A 17458-nucleotide genomic window follows, 5' to 3' on the forward strand; every position below is an offset into this window, starting at 1 on the left:
GACGTTCTTTTCTACCTTTATATTCTATTTTCATTTACATCAGAGACAGATTGTATCTTTCTTTCCAGACAATTATTTGTAGTATTTGTAGACGGTTCGTGGTATTGTGACACCGGTTCCGGGTAAAGATGTACTTGATATTGTCATACTTATTTTTGGCTAAGTTATCAGATTTATATCTTACGCATGTATTTACCTATTGTTAATATTTCACTGTTGATCGCTTGTTGATTTAAACTGTTAAAAAGGGCTAAATAAAAGAGTTAGTGAATCTATAATACTCGGTTTGCCTAGCTTTCACGAGTAGGCGTCATCACGACTCCCGAGGGTGAGAAATTCGGGTCGTGACATGGACCCCATCCAATCATACCAAAAAGTCCTCATACCTTATCAAAACTTATTCAAAGGCTCGAAATACTACGAATAATGTCAAAGCCACGAATTGGCAATTAAAATCCTCCTTTTAACTTTCAAACCTTCGAAGATCTCCAAAAATGCGTCCGAAGCACAATTAGAAATTCCGAATCACGATCAAACTTCACACACAAATTCCAATCAACAAAAATAAACCTATCCAAGGTCCCAGAACATCGTCCGGAGTTCGATGACACCAAAGTACACTCCAAGTTAAACTTAGTAAATTCGAAGACCTTCAAAATGCCGATTTTCGATGATAAGCCCCAAATCACTCCTGGACCATATGATACTCAACCCGTACATACGCTCAAGTCCGAAATCACTTTGCAAAACTATAGGAACCTTCAAGCCCTGATTCCGAATTTGTTTACTCAAAAGTCAAACCTTGGTAAACTCTTCCAATTTGAAACTTCCGAATTGAGAATTATTCCTCCAAATCAACTCTGAACTTCTCGAAAATCAAAACAACTACATGTACAAGTCATAATACATAAATTAAAGCTACTCAAGGTCTCAAACCACTGAATGACATGCTAGAGCTCAAAACGACCAGCCGGGTCATTACAACCACACTATCCAAATAACAGAAATAGTACAATGGAAAATAAGAATATGACTCAAGGTCTGCGAATGGAATACATATATACCTTGAATTACCTACCTGGTATCTGCTAAGCACCTCTAGGACTCCATTTGTATCGATATTCGGATCAGCACAAGAAGTGTAGAGGTGTAGTATATACAAACATCTCAATGTATTCAGTAAGTGTTGAAACTAACCTGGAAGAGGTAGTGATAAGTCTAATATAAGACAACAGTCTGTTTCATAGAGAAGTAGAACCATATGAGCCTTAACGGGAAAAAAGAGGCAAGCATTAATAGTAATAAAGTGTAACGACCTGACCGGTCATTTTGACTTTAAAATTTCTATTTGACAGTTTGAGACTTTGAGTAGGTTCATATGATGCATTATGAATTGCATATATGGTTACTTTTGATGTTTGAGAAGTCTGGGGTTGATTTGGAAGTGTGGATCTCAATGTGGAAGTGTTAAGTTGGAAGAGTTAGACCAAGATTTGACTTTTGAGAAAATGACCTTGGAATTGGGATTTGAAGGTTCCTATATGTTTGTAAGGTTATTTCAGACTTGGTTACATTCTAGTTGTGTATCAGATGTCCCGGGAGCAATTCAACGCTTATTGTCGGAAGTTTGCATTTTGAAGGTTTTTAAATTTGCGAAGTTTGACTGAGTATGGACTTTGGTGTTATTAGACTCCTATTGTGGTTTTGAGACCTTAAATAGGTTTGTTTAGTGTATTTAAGCTTATGTGTGTAGTTTGGATATAATCCAGAATTTCTAAGTGTGTTTCGGATCTGTTCAACAAAATTTGAAGTTTTGAAAGTTAAGAGAAGGATTTTGATGATCGATTCACGGTTTTGACCTTAGATAATCTTAGGTAAGGTATTGGGACTGATTTGTATGATTGGACGGGTTTCTAGGGGCCTCGGGTGTATTTCAGGGTACTTTTGGACCATGTTGGAGTGTTATACTGTTGTTGCTTGCTGGTTCTGGTTTTGTTCTTCGCAAACGTAATGGGAAGCACGCATTCACGATGAAGGATATGGGACAAATGTAATGTTGTGTTTCACGAACATGGTGGTTTTGCCGCGAACGCAATGGGTAAATTGGGCTGTTGGAGTTTATGTTACGCGAACACCACAGGAGAGTCGCGAACACAGAGAAGGAACTGGGGCCATGGGACTTTGTCCTACACGAACGCGAGGAGGAGGCAACTAGGATGGTTTCACTTTGCGAATGCAGCTGGGAGACCACGAACATAAAGAAGGGGCTCATGAATGGGCAGGAATTGTCTATAGCGAATGCGATGGTTTCTAGAGAGCGTGAAGCGTTGGCGAGCGTGAAGCGTTGGGACAAGAAGCCTTCATGAACGCGACCAGAGGCCTGCAATGATATGAAGGCCCTAACAGAAGCTTTAAAATAGTGAGCTTGGGGTAGGCTTATTTTATCCATTTCTCTCTTATTGAAGCAATCCGGAGTGATTTTGACGGGCATTTTCATCATCTATCACAAGGTAAGTAATTCTCACTTGTTGTAAGTTAAATACATGGATTATATATGAATTTAAATATGAAAATTAGTAAAAATTGTGGGATTTTGAAAGAAAACCTTGAAATAGTATTTTTGAGTATTGAGAACGAAATTAGACATAAACTTTGGAATAAATTATATATTTGAGTTCATGGTGCTATGAGTAATATTTATCTTCCTCAATTTTTGAAATCTAAGGGCGTGGTTCCGGTGGTTGACTTTGTTAACTTTTTGTGTGGGGTTGAGAATTATTTTTAATTGTTAAATTATGAGTTTTTTTATTATGTTTTGATTGGTTTGCACGTTCTTTGGCTAGTTTCGGGTCGTTTGGCAATGGTTTGAGGTGTAAGAGAGGCGTTTGAGCCGATGATCGAATGGTGGAACAAGGTAAGTTTCTTGCCTAACTTTGTAAGAGGAAACTTATCCCATAGGTTGCTATGTTTGCCACTTGATATGTGTTATTGGAGCTACGTACGTACGAGGCAACAAGTGTCCGTGTGTATGCAAGATTTTGACATGTCCGGATAGACTTAGATTTATAGCATGCTTTAATTATACTACTTGAGTTAGTTTTTTCTATTTAAATGCTTTAAATCATGCTTTAGTCTGATACCAGACTCTCGTAGATTACCGAGCTTTACTATTCTAGAGGTTGGGCATGATACTTGATTAGCTGCAGAATTTATACCTTCTCATAAGAATTTACTCTCGTGTTGTACTTATTTGTCCAGAAGTTTCATGATTTCTTAACTATTAAGTATATTTGAGAGTTAGGCTAATGCCCCGTTGAAAGTTTCACTATTCTTATGAGATCGGGTTGATCGCCTCAGCACTACTATTTTGGGAGTAGACAATTCGCCTTCGTAGGATTATGAAATATACTTAAGGATCGACTTGTTCGTCCCTCGGAAGTATTATGAGATACACTTGTGAATCGGGTTGTACGACCTTCAGATATATCATGTAACACTACTCTTATAGGACCGAACTATTCACCTTGGTAGTACTATGAAATACTCTTATGGGATCAGGTCATTCGCTTCGGCAATACTATGAAATACTCTTATGGATCAGGTCGTTCGCCCCGGCAGAATTGTGCGTAATATTTTGATAGGTAGTTAGCGCATAGATGAGTATCCTGACTTAGATTTGACATTTTCACCTGAGTTTGGTCATACATATTCCATTCGAGGTAGTATTCGGTATTTGAGGATTTCATATTTATTCTTCTGTTGAGGTTCATATATACACACACACACACACACACACACACACACACACACACACACATATATATATATATATATATATATATATATATATATATATATTTATATCCATTGCTACTTGTATGCTTTATACATGTCTACCATTAATAAGTGTTGATGCCAATCCTTCACCAATACTTCTTCGAGGTTAGACTAGATACGTACTAGGTATGCATTAATTTATGTACTCATGCTATACTAATTGTGTAGGCATTGAGACAGATACATTTGGTGGTCATACAGGCACATACGTGCAACTACTGAGGAGACTTTGTTGTGAGTTGTTTTCTATGTTACGATCAGCAGCACACAGAGTCCCCTTCCCATTCATTTATTACATTCTTTCTATTTCCTATCCAGACAGATATTGTAGTAGTAATGTATATTCTAGTAGATGCTCTTGCACTTGTGACACCAGGTTTTGGGGATTGTGGACCCTTTGGTCATATTTTGTATTAGTTGATTTAGCATTAGTCTTATAGTTGGATCATTGTATGAACATCCTTTGATGATACCTAAAATCTCCTGATTGGTTGAGAACGTTTTTCGATTATTTTGATTCTAAAATTATTTTAAGATATATTATTATAATGACCCAGCCGGTTGTTTTAAATATTTGAGCCTCGTTCCCCTATTTTATGCTCCTCGTATGTGTATTTGCTGTTATGTGACTTGCGAGGATAGTTAGTTTGTTTTTGAGAAGGTTTTGGAATGAATTGGAATTTCATGGTTGGAAGCTTAAGTTATAAGAATTGACCAAGGATTACCTTTTGTGTAAATATCCTCGGATGGATAATTTGATGGTTCTAATAGGTTCCTGTGATAATTTTGGACTTTGGCATACGTCCGAAATTGGATTTGAGGTTCCTAGGCTGATTTGGCTCTAATTGACAGAAGTTGGAAATTTAAAAGTTTGGAAGGTTCATAGGTTTGACTGGGAGTTAACTTTGAGGCTATCTGGGTCGGATGTGGTTTCAGGACTTGGAACATGTTCAATATGTCATTTGGGACTTGTGTACAAAATTTGGAAATGTTTCGAGTTGGTTAGACGTGGTTTGGCATGAGTTTTGAAAGTTGAAAGTTGATTAGTCCATTAAGCTTGAAGCTGAGGTCAAAGAATATTGCATCGATGAAGGTTTAACAGAGAGGCCAACTGGTTCAAGAGGAAACATGGGAGACCAAGCGTGATATGCAAAGCATATATCCTCGCCTTTTTTTATGTCCTAGGTATGATTCTAAACTCATTCAAGGATGGACGTTTTTTAAGAGGGGAGAATGTAACAACCCAACTAGTTGTTTTGATTATTTGAGCCTCATTCCCTTATTTGATGCTCCCCGTATGTTGATTTGTTGTTATGTGACTTGTTGGGATAGTTGATTTACTTTTGGGAAGTTTTTGAAGTGAATTGTAACACTTAGTTTCGGGGTTGGAAGCTTAAGTTATAAGAGTTGACCAAGGTTTGAATTTTATATAAACGACCTCAGATGGGTGATTTAATGGTTCCAATAGGTGATATTAGACTTAGGTGTATGTCCGGAATTGGATTTGGAGGTTCCTAGGTTGATTTGACTCTAATTAGCGGAAGTTGGAAATTTGAAGGATTGGAATATTCATAGGCTTGACCATGAGTTTAATTCGAGGCTATCGAGGTTGGATTGTGACTCCAGGACTTGGAATATGTTTGTTTATGTCATTTGGGACTTGTATGCAAAATTGGGGGTTATTTGGAGTTGGTTAGACGTGGTTCGACATGAGTTTTGAAAGTTGGAAGTTGATTAGTTCATTAAGCTTGAATTGAGGTGTGATTCGTAGTTTTGATGTTACTTTGTGTGATTTCAGACCTCGAGTAGGTCTGTGTTATATTTTGGGACTGGTTGATATGATTGGATGGGGTCCCAAGGGGTTCGGGAGTGTTTCAGATGGATTTCGGATCATTTGAGCTTGGTTGAACTACTGAAGATTGCTGATTACTGGTGTGCTTCGTGACCGCGAAGCAGATTTTGCGATCGCGAAGGCTTATTTTAGGGTAGTGGCAGTTTATTCTTTGTGTTCACGATTAGTGTGTCACGTTCGCGACCAAGGCATCGCGTTGTAGAGTAAGGCGGGATGGAGGTTGGTAAGGTATTTGGCCTTCGCATTCGTGGGAGGGCGACCGCATTCGCGTAGGCTAATGGAGCTTCGTTCATCGCGTTTGCAGTCTAGACACCGCGTTCGTGAAAGGTTAATTCAGGCTGGATCTGGTTTGTGCTTCATGCACGCGAGGCTTGGACCGCTCTCGCGAAGGGTATCACTGGGCAGGATTATAAGTTGTCTAATTTCGGGACTTAGACCCATTATTTTATATTTTGAGCCCAAGACTTGGAAAGGGGCAATTTTTGAAGGAAAGTTTCACACAAGGCAAGCGGAAAGTGATTTCTACTTTATTTTAACATTATATATTGTTTCTCCATGAATTATTACATATAGAATATGGGATTTGAAAGAGAAATTGGGAATTTTGACAACGGTTTTGGAGAGTGAAAATGGAGATTTAAACCCGATTCGGAATTAGAATTGGATGAAACTTTTATATTTGGAGTCGTATTCGAATGGATAGTCGAGATTTCTGACTTTTGTCGGGTTCTGAGAAGTAGGCTAGGATTGACGTTTTATTGACTTTTTGCAATTGGATAAAGATTGGAGCATTATTGTTCTAAATCTATTCAGATATCCGTGTTTGATGTTATTGAGTTGCTTTTTGACTAGATTCAAGTCGTTTGGAGGCCGATTTTCATGGGAAGGGCTTTTTGGAGATTAATTCACGCGCTTTGAGGTAAGTAATATGTCTAAACTTGATTTGAGGATATTTTCACCATTGGATATATTATTTGAGATATGTTGGGGTGGACGCACGTGCTAGGTGATGGGCGTATGGACGTACACCGGGTTATTCATGATCCAGGTAGACCTTAGGTTGTTATGTGCCTCGTTTGCTATCATGCCCCGTTATTTCCGTATTTTTCTCTACTTGTATGACTAGTTGAGATATTATTCATGCTTGAAATCATGTATAGGCTATGTGCTTATCTGTTTGAGACATAATAGGGCTAATTTTGCTATATTGAGTTGTTTGCCTTGATCGTAGTCATATTCTCAATCATGATATTACACGCACGTATTGTATCTTTGTATCTATACATTCCTTATATGTTATCTCATATGTTGTTGATGCCCTTATATGTGTGACACGATTTGAGATAAGTATTATGAGATATAAATATTTGAGATTTGATGGGTTGATGGCGGAGCTTTGGCCGTTGAGCTGATTTGGTATTGAATATGAGGTGTTGCGTACGCCACGCCCCACATTGGGTTGAGTGGTATTGATTGTGAGGTTATGCATTCGCGGATCATGTCCAAGTCGCACGCTAATAAGGGATATGAAATTGTCGTTAGCAATAATAATTATCCAACATGAGTCGAGATCGAACCTCAAGGAGTTTATAAGGGTGTTACGGTAAACACTTAAGTAGGCAACTTGATGTAGTTTAATTTATCTTTTAAACACAAGTGGTGTATCAAATCTACTAATTGAACTAGGATGCTTTTAAGAAGTAAAGCAACAAACACTTAATAATAAATATATTTAAGAATTTGCAACAAATGAAAAAGCCTAGAGTTATAATCCTAACCTAGGTGTAAATGTAATTAGTAAAGTCAATTATGCTTGCTTGTCGGGTCGGGGTTGTTATGACTCTAAAAAGTTAAGTACTCACTCAATTCCTCTTTATTAAAGAGTGATTATCCCCAATTTAGCTTTCTCAAGTCTAATTGGTTAGTTATAAGTGTAATTAATTATGAGCCCAAGTTGTATTATCTATATCTCTAGTCCAAATCTGTTAATTAAACTAATCAATCCCTTAACTAGTTTAATTCCTTGTTAGCCAAGTTTTCCTAGACTTAGCTCCTCTTTCTCAAGTAAGAACAAAGTCAAAAGGCATGAATCAATATTTGCAACCATCAATTCTAACTATAAAGCATAAACAAGGCTAAATAACACTTAACTTAATTATATATAAGCATAATATTAATGACCCATATGATTCACACACTAGGGTTGGACTACAACCCTAGATATCTAGCGACTCATACTACATGTCATGAAAAGAGAAAAATAAGATGATATTTTAAAATCAAAAATAAAAGAAATGGTGGAAGATCTTCTCCAATATTAGCTCACACTTGCGCAAAATAGCTAAAAGTAACTAACTCTAAGTTACTACTGTGAAAAGATGCCCTAAAAAGGCTATAAAGTTCTATTTATAAGGCTCCCGAAATCTCTGATAAAAATACCCTTAAGAGGGTTTGCGGCTGCCAAATAGATTCTGCGGTCTGCCTTTCGCTGGGTTGGCATTGCATGTGCTTTCAGTGGGCGAAGTTTTGCAGTCGCACTTCATGTATTGTGGCCGCACATCAGCTTTTGCGACCGCATTTTTAGTTCTGCGGACCGCATTTGAGGAGGCTTCAAAATCATTCAACTGCTCATTATCTGATCTTTCAAGCTATTAGAGCAAACCATTTTGCGGATCAAAGTGCGACCACATATTTTCTTCTGCGGACCATACTTTGCCTAGAGTTCCTAAAGCTTCAGTTTTCCTTCTGCGGTCGCATTTCTTCTTTTGCGGCTGCAGTAGTAGTTCTGTGGACCCCATTTTCTTTGTACTTCTCCTCTTCACTGAAATGGCTAGAATCATCTCATTTTTTGAGTCATTCTTCTTCCAAGACCTTTTTCTTTCCAGCACACCTACACTGAACCATTTTCATTAGATTAGGGGACAAAATTAGTACTTTCAGACAAAAAACTATAGTCAAAAAGGCACCAATAAGTGGTTAAAATTTGCACTTATTAACTCCCCCAAACTTAATTCTTTACTTGTCTTCAAGTAACTACATTAACACCCCCTTCCCCACACACTATGGACCATTTAAAGATTCACCCACAAGTCATTCATACTCAAGTGGGACTAACAATTATGCACAATACTCATGCATTTTAGAAAAGGAGTCAAATTTTCAAAAAGATACATCTTGATCATCTCACGTAATTCTAATGTGACATTTTGAGCCTCAAGGATTAACTTCATTCATTATGGATTCTTGTTATTTCATGCTAATCATGGTGGACTCCAAACTTTTCCTCTTCTACCTTCTATTTGCATTGATCGCTTCAAGTTTCAACACTCAGTTTCCATTGCATCAAAGGTTTCACTCTTCTCTCACAAAGAATGGTTACAAGTTAAGCTTCAAGTACCATAGGCTGGACCCTCATGTACATCTCCACTAATATAAACATATTCAGTTTGAAATCAAATAGGACTTCTTTCGGATTGTATCGAAGGATTTTGGTTAGGGTTAGGATAGTAGATGGGATACAAGTGGTTATACCTTTCATTAAGCACTTCACTTATCATTCTTTGGCACAAATTTTGTCCACAAAACATCATAGATGTAACCCTCGGAGGTTATTCATATTTTTGGAGGCTAGAGAGACTTGCCATCACTCATTGTTGTCAATTTCATTTGTGTTCTTCCTTGATTTTAGTATAGAGATACTTGGCTCACTCTATAATATCAATTTCCCCTTTTCCCCTTTTTGGTCCCCTTTTTTGTTTTTATTGTTCACAATACTTGTTTTTCTTTATTTTTGACGCATTAGTATCTCTTTAGAATTCTCAACTCTTCCCATAAACATAGGCTTTAAGCCACATGATAATTATGAGTGCTTAGGAGGGTTTGGATACCAAGAGGATATTATGATCACAAATGGTGAAAAGCTTGTAGCAGGCTGCCAAAAGAACAAGGCTAAAGGCTTAAAAGGGGTTGACTAGGAATAATGATCATAGGGTATCAATGAAAGCTCAAACGGTCCAAGTAAAGCCTACAATTATCTTTTAAACTAAGTAAACTTAAAATTTTACCTTGAAGCACATTCGGGACAAGTTCGAGACGATCCACTCAAGAACTTGGACTAGTAACAAAATTTTGCCTCACCTCTCATGCAAATAGACCGTAAAAGAAGATAGAGTCTAAAATCCATAACGATCACAATCGAGTTATATGATCTCTATGGTATACTTAACCACCAAATGATTCTAAAAGATAACACAAGAGCCTCAAAGTCATTGTACTACAGTTACTTCCTCAAAAACGATTCACAACCTTGTCCCAAACCTAAGGCTGTCCAACAGGACATGACCAAATTATCGGGACGGGACTGCACGTGACGGACTTTTATCGGGACGGTGGCGGGCTGGTCCTTAAACGGGATGGGATAAATGGAGCAACCCGGTAGTCCCATTCCATCCCACTAACAAACGGGATGGGATGGGACGAGACGGGATGTGGGCCCTAAATGAGCCTTTTTTTAAATCATTTAAATATTGAAGCATTAAATTTGGCAGCGGTTAGTTTTTTATAGATAGCAATGGTTATTTTTTAAAGTTGACAATGACTAAGTTTTTAAAGTTTGCAATAGCTAGTTATTTGACTTTTTTAATAAACTTAAAACCTAATAAATTATAAAAAAAACTAAGTAAAAAATTATAAAATATTAAAATAAAAAACTTGTAACGAAATATTTTAGTAATTATAATAGACTTTTAATTTATTTAATATAATCTCAAGCTATAAAGTAACTAAGTAAGATAATTCATAAAAAAAATTCAAGGCTAAACTCTTTTATTTTATTATTAGCTGTTTCAAATTTCACATACAAATACAAGTCTTTTGAAGAGCACCTAGTCTATGCAACTACCTTCTAGGAAGGGTTCTGTTTGAACTAGGCCTCTTAGTACCTAATTACAAATTATCATACTAATATTTGTAAGCTCCTATATAGCTTCGTTATAACTGATCTATAATTTCTCTCGGACATTATTCTGGAATTGGCAATGTTGCTTGATGTTATAGAATTGGCCAACGGCTCTTTTTCAATAAATAAATAAATAAATAAAATAAATTCACGCGGGCTGGTGAGACGGGACGAGATGGGACGGGACGTTAACGAGCGGACCCACCGGGACAAAATGGGCAGCATGTCCCATCTACATGGGCCCAATTCCCTTTAATAGTTAGTGGGCTGGGTCGGGACGGGATCGGGACCGAGATGGACTGGTCTGCTCCGTCCCGTTGGACTGCCCTACCCAAACTATAAGGATGCAGTTAAGTATGTTGGTGTCATATGAAGCGTAAATAACATACTTTCATGGAAGAGCTTAATCAGGGCTTTTATTCATTACTAGTTACTACTATTATTACCTAAACACACAACTGACTAATTCTCTTAAAAAAGTTTCCACGCTATCTATCCTCGGGAAAAGTTATCCAGTTCACACAAGAAACAACCTTTGAAAAAAACTATAGCATTAAGAAAAATCAAAGACTTATTGAACATAACAAAAAATAAAACATATCTAACAAAAGTACCAAAACATAATTACCAATTACTACTGAATATCTCAAACTACTACAAATTATCAAATAGTATCATCAAGTTATTACATCCCAATTCAAATCATCAAATCCTCCACCCCCTCCCTCCATCCCCTCCCCCTCTAGCAATAAAAGTAAGCATTGTCCTCAATGCTTATCAAAATAGAATCAAAGAGTAGAGAGGGATGAAGAAGCTCCCTAAGAATCCTCGGTCACTGGGATATCATCAAGTGAGTCAGTCCACGCTAGCTCAGCCCACTATATAGTGTCATCATCCATGGGAGTTGCCTGAGACTTGAACATGTCACGCACTGCAACAGCAATGTTGGAAGCACGATAGCGCTTCTTAGTGTGAGTGGCAGGGGCATTCTAAGAGGTCTGAGTGGGGTGTGACTGGGTGGGTCAATCAACACGTCAAAAGGCAAGTTACCAGCCTCAGTTATCTACTTCACTTCATCCCGCAATGCTTCAACTGAATTCTTGGTGCCCTGGGACTTCATCATATTATTCACTTGCTTAGTCAACTTCTTGATCACTGAACCAATGTATCCATGATCACCTTATGGTTATCTAAAATCTTGTAAGCTTCTCAGAAGTGTCAAGCTGTGTAGTGGGCTACCCGAAAACTACAGTAGATAGTTCTGTTAGCTTTGATATAGCTATTTACGTTAAGTTGTTAAGACTCACTAATATCTAAGAAATTCACAAAGCTGATAATAGGCCAATAGGCATAGGCACATGCCTTAGAGCTGGTGTAGGTGGTGGAGAAGAAGTTGATGGTGCCTCAGAATCAGTAGCCATGGCATGGCCAGAAGGCTCAGTGAGGGATGAAAGAATATCAGAGGTACCAATAGCTTCTACTACAGGCTCATCAGATTGGCTAGTAGTAGTGGGAGGGTGGCTGCTTTTCTTTGTTTTGGGATTTTTGGGATCTTGCAGCTTGTACTGGTTAAAGGGACCAATTGGCTTGATCTTGGTGTCATATGTCCTGGACTCCACCTTCGAATTTGTCAAATACTCTATGATAGTGCTGGGATATAGGAAGCTAGTATTGGCATGTTGTGCCACCAAAGTCATGTTGGCCGACATTAAGGCACCCACATTAATTAGATACCCGGCCATGCTGGAGGCCACTAGAACTTCCCTCTCCAAGGGTAGATAGTTCTTATTTAAGCACAGATCAAGCCGGGTGCATACAAATGCATGCCATCCCTTTGCCTTAAAACTCAAGGTCTTGCAAAACATCAGTCAGGCAGCCACCCAAGGGGGAGTAGGCCCTAGTACAAGAATCTTCGTAAGCCATGACCGGACTTCCTCCTTTTGTATCATTTGGCCATCATCTACAATTCTTTTTTTACTTGAGGTGGGTACACTCCCACCTTTTCTACTTCTTGTGATAACCGTCATGATATGTCCCATATTTTTACCACCCTTTGGGTTCACTACCGTGTCACTTGGTAATGCACCATTAGGTAGAGTATTAAGATCTTGCGATATTTTACGCATTTGAACTTCAGGATTTCTAATCAATTTGGTATGAGAAGAGAGTTGAGCATCTGAATCCGTATTCTTTTCCATCATTTGTTTGAACATGTGCTCAATACGACCCATCTCATTACATGTAGAAATTGAACTTTAGGAATGGTAGGGAAGTGTGTTGTTTGGTTCTTGATACATTGGAGGTCTTTGGAAACCCGAACTTTGATTTGCATGATTGTTGTTGTTCCCCCAATTGCCTTGACTATTACCTCTCCAATTCTCTTAGTTGTAGTTGTTGTGCCAATTCTATTGGTTGTTGGAACTCCAATTGCCTTGGTTGTTTTGAGATCGCCATTGATTTTGATTAAAACCTAGGAAATAACCCATTTGTCCTTGATAATTGTTCACTGAATTGAACCTCATCTTCTTGCTCTTGATAAGAGTCATCTTAGTCATAGCCACGATCCTCTTGTGCACAACTCTCCACTCGGGGTTAAAATTAGGGATCATTAGTCCATTTCTTGCTGGCCAAAACACTCACTCCTTCCATGGCATGGACTTACTTTGGAGCTTGATTTTGAAGGAGTTGAGCCTTAGCAAGTTTAGTCATGGTATTGGTTAATTCCGCAATAGCTTATCCATGGTCTTGCAATTTTTTATGAAGGTGAATTATATTGGGATAACCTTGAGGAACATTGGCTCAGTGTTAACAAGAAAAGAGGTTTCTGTATCAAGAATCTCACGTGCCCCTGCATAAGATGTTGTCATGAAATTGCTTCCGGTCAATTGATTGACCACACATTGATTCATGGTATTAGTACCACGGTAGAATGTTTGTTAGATCATGTTGTCGATCATATCATTTTTGGGGAACTTCTTCACTATAAAAATATCACTCACAAATATCATACAAAGGTTCATTAGGTTCTTACTTGAAGGCCAACATTTCATCTCATATAGTTGTCATATGCCCGGGGGAGAAGAATTTAGAAATAAACTTTTCTGCCAACTCATCCCATATATGTATAGAATGATTGGGCAAGCGTTCCAACAAACCTAAGGCCTTCCCCCTTAGTGAAAAGGCAAATAGCCTTAACCTTAATGCATCTTTCAAAACATTAGTTTATTTGCTTCCCCAACACGCATCCACAAAACTTTTCAAATGCTTATAAGCATTTTGATGTGGCGCTCCGGTGAAATAGCCTCGATGATTGAGAAAAGTGAGCATCATATTGGTGATTTGGAAGTTTCCTACCCTAATGCAAGGGGGGAATATAGCACTAGCATACCCTTCATTGGGAAAATGCCGGTGTTGTGCCGCTTGGATTGTGGTGGTGGTGGAGGTGGAGGTGGAGGCATATTTTTTTGTTTCCCACGGCCTTGATGGTTTGGTTGTGGAACATGGAGCACTTCATAAATTATTCCTCATCGCTATCTACCTCTCCCAATGGTAAATTTCCAAGCTCGTTGTTCGCCATTTGAAACCTAAAATCAATTTAGCAAGTTAGAATCACGAAAGTAAAAGAAGATACTCAAGAAACAAACTCAAGTATGAAGGGAATGATGAGGTTCTGGGATAAGGGAAGTTGAGCCCGAGGTTTACTGGTCTTTTTGAGGTGTTGGCGAGATTGCCTACAGACTTGCTTTGCCTTCTAATCTTTCGGGAGTCCATCCAGTATCTCATATTTCTATGCTTCAGAGGTATCATGAAGACAAGTCACATTTTTTTGACTTTAGCATAGTGCAATTGGATGAGAATCTAGCTTACGAGAAGGAGCCGATGGTCATTTTGGATCAGCAGGTTCTAAAGCTCAAGTCTAAGGATATCGCATCAATGAAGGTCCGGTGGAGAGTTTAGTCGGTTGAGGAGGTGACTTGGGAGACCAAGCATGATATGTGAAGCAGGTATCCTCACTTTTTTGACATTTCAGGTATGGCTATAAACTCATTAGAGGATGAACGTTTGTTTAAGAGGGGGAGAATATAATGACTTGGCCGATCATTTTGTGTATTTTAGCTTCGTTCCCCTATTTGATGTCCCCCCTATGTGTTTTTGATATTTTGTGACTTGTGGTGATGGTTGATTTGATTTCGAGGAGATTTTTGAATGGATGGGAACACTAAGTTCCTTTGTTGGAAGCTTAAGTTATAAGAGTTGACCAAGGTTTGACTTTTGTATAAACGATCTTGGATTGGTGATTTGATGGTTCCAATAGGTTTGTATGGTAATTTTGTACTTGGGCGTATGTTCATAATTAGATTTTAAGGTTCTTAGGATGTTTTGGTTTTAATTTTCGGAAAGTTAGAAATTTGAAGATTTGAAAAGTTCATAGGTTTGATCGGGACTTGACTTTGATGATATCGGATTCGGATCCTTGCTCCAGGAATTGGAATAGGTTTGTTATTTCATTTGGGACTTATGTTCAAAGTTTGGTGATGATCTAGATTGGTTAGGCTTAAAGCATATGCTTGGTTTGATGTTGAAAGTTTATGAACTTAAGAGATTGATCTTGATCAATGCTTCTTAGTTTTGATGTTAATTATGGTACTTTGAGCCTTTGGATAGGTTTAGGTGAGGTATTAGGACTTGTTGGTATGATTGGTCAGGATCTCAGGAGGCTTGGGTACGTTTCAGATAGGTTTTCGACCATTTTTGAAGTGGTTGGTAGGTCTGGTACTGGTGCATCGCACCTATGAAGATGGAATGCACAGGCGCAAAGTCGTACCTGCGAGAAGGGGGCTTGCAGATGTGAAGTAGATCTTGATTGGGCAGTGGTCGCTTTTGCGATGTTTGACCGCCTCTGCCAAGGCCACGTTTGCGAGGGAGTTCCGCAGATGCCATCGCATTTGCGAAGGTGGTCCACACCTGCGAGGTTTGGCCGGGTGAGTGATGGGCGAGGTGCACAGATTTTTACCACATGTGCGGGCTCATAGATGCGAGGGTTTTATCTACAAATGCAGAGATCGATGCGCAGTTTTATATTTTGAAGGGATAGCTCATTTTTTATTATTTAGAGATTTAGAACTTGGCTAGAGGTGATTTTTTAGGAGAAATTCATCATCACTTTGAGTGTAAATGATTTCTACTTAATTTTGATATTAGATCTTGATTTCCCTTTGTTAGGTGCACTTAGAACATGAATTTGAAAGAGATAAGGGTTTTGTGCTAGATTTTTGGAGAGTGAATATTTGAAATTTGAACCCCGATTTAAGGTCGGATTTGGATGAAACTTATATATTTGAACTCGTATTGAAATTAGTAGCCGAAATTTATGAGTTTTGTCCTGTTCTAGGAGGCGAGCCCGAGTTGACTTTTTAGTTGACTTTGTGTATTTGATTAAAGATCGAGCTTTTTTTGCTCTGTTATTATTTTCTTTAACATTATTTACACCCTGGATGTTATTTGACTAGATTCGAGCCGCTCAGAAATCAATTCGCGTGAGAATGCATTTTGGAGTATTGACTTCGCTCGTTTGAGGTAAGTATCTTGCTGAGACTTGGTTGATGGACAAGTTGCTTGAATTATTAATGTCGGCTACGTGCTTGGGGTGGCGTACATGCAAGGGGTTGAGCCCATATGCGTGCACCAGATTTATCCATATTCGAGATAGTCTGTAGTCTATGTTATGCCTTATTTTTGGATATTGAGATTCTTGCTATCACTATTATTATGTTTGTATGGCTACGTAACTTCGTGAATCATGTCATAGATCATGTATAGACTTATTTTTCTTGGTTGAACATGATACTCATTGTTGTGTGGTGTAACTGCCTAATTGACTTGTATTTGTATAATTCGCACATGCATACATTTTAGCATGTTATTTTATCAGTCCAGAAGTATATGATTTGATATCCATTATCTGTATACATGTATTCTTGTATATGTTTTCCGTGTTATGGATTGATCTGAGAGTACGTGAGTTGTCCGTGCGGGTTGAGTTAATTATGGCACGTGAGGTATATGTGCGGCTGTTATGATTGTGGCACGTGAGTTATTCGTACAGCGTGTGGATAAGGATCCATACCGCTAGGGTCGTCCTCTCATATTTCTCCTTGATGACGTACATGCGGTTATGAAAAAACTGATCAGTGTTGGATTTTTGCGTATATTGTCTATATGCAAGCTCCTTGGATGTATACATGATTTTACTGTATATCTCATCTATATGCTAGCTCCGTATTTGTATACATGCCCTTTATGCATATTTTCTATATATGTCGCGTATGTTGGTGAAATGACACACAAACATATCTTCTATATATGTTTCTCAATGTGTATTTCGAATTGTATATTTACACATATCTCCTCTATATGTTGAACTATTATTCTATTTAATGTTCGTACGTATCTTCTCTATATGCACCTTGGGCTTCATCTACAGTCACGCTTAGACTGTGATATTATTATTGCATATTCGTATGTATTCATGAGTTGTGTAGATTTATTACATAAGTATTATTGGTGATTCTTGCCATTACCTCTAAGAGGTTAGTCATGATACTTACAGAGTATATGAGGTCAGTTGTACTTATACTACTCTATGTACTTAATTGTGCAGATTTGGGTGTGGGACCTAGCTGAGAGTTGTGTTGGATCATTGTTGAGTTACTGAGAGATAAGGTAGAGGTGCATCCTGATCGCACTCTTTGGCGTCTCTTTCCATTTCTATTACTGTTGTAATTGTTCAGATAATATTTTATATTATCAGA

The sequence above is a fragment of the Nicotiana sylvestris genome, chromosome 12 (genome assembly GCF_000393655.2).
Source record: "Nicotiana sylvestris chromosome 12, ASM39365v2, whole genome shotgun sequence".
Lineage (NCBI taxonomy): Eukaryota > Viridiplantae > Streptophyta > Magnoliopsida > Solanales > Solanaceae > Nicotiana > Nicotiana sylvestris.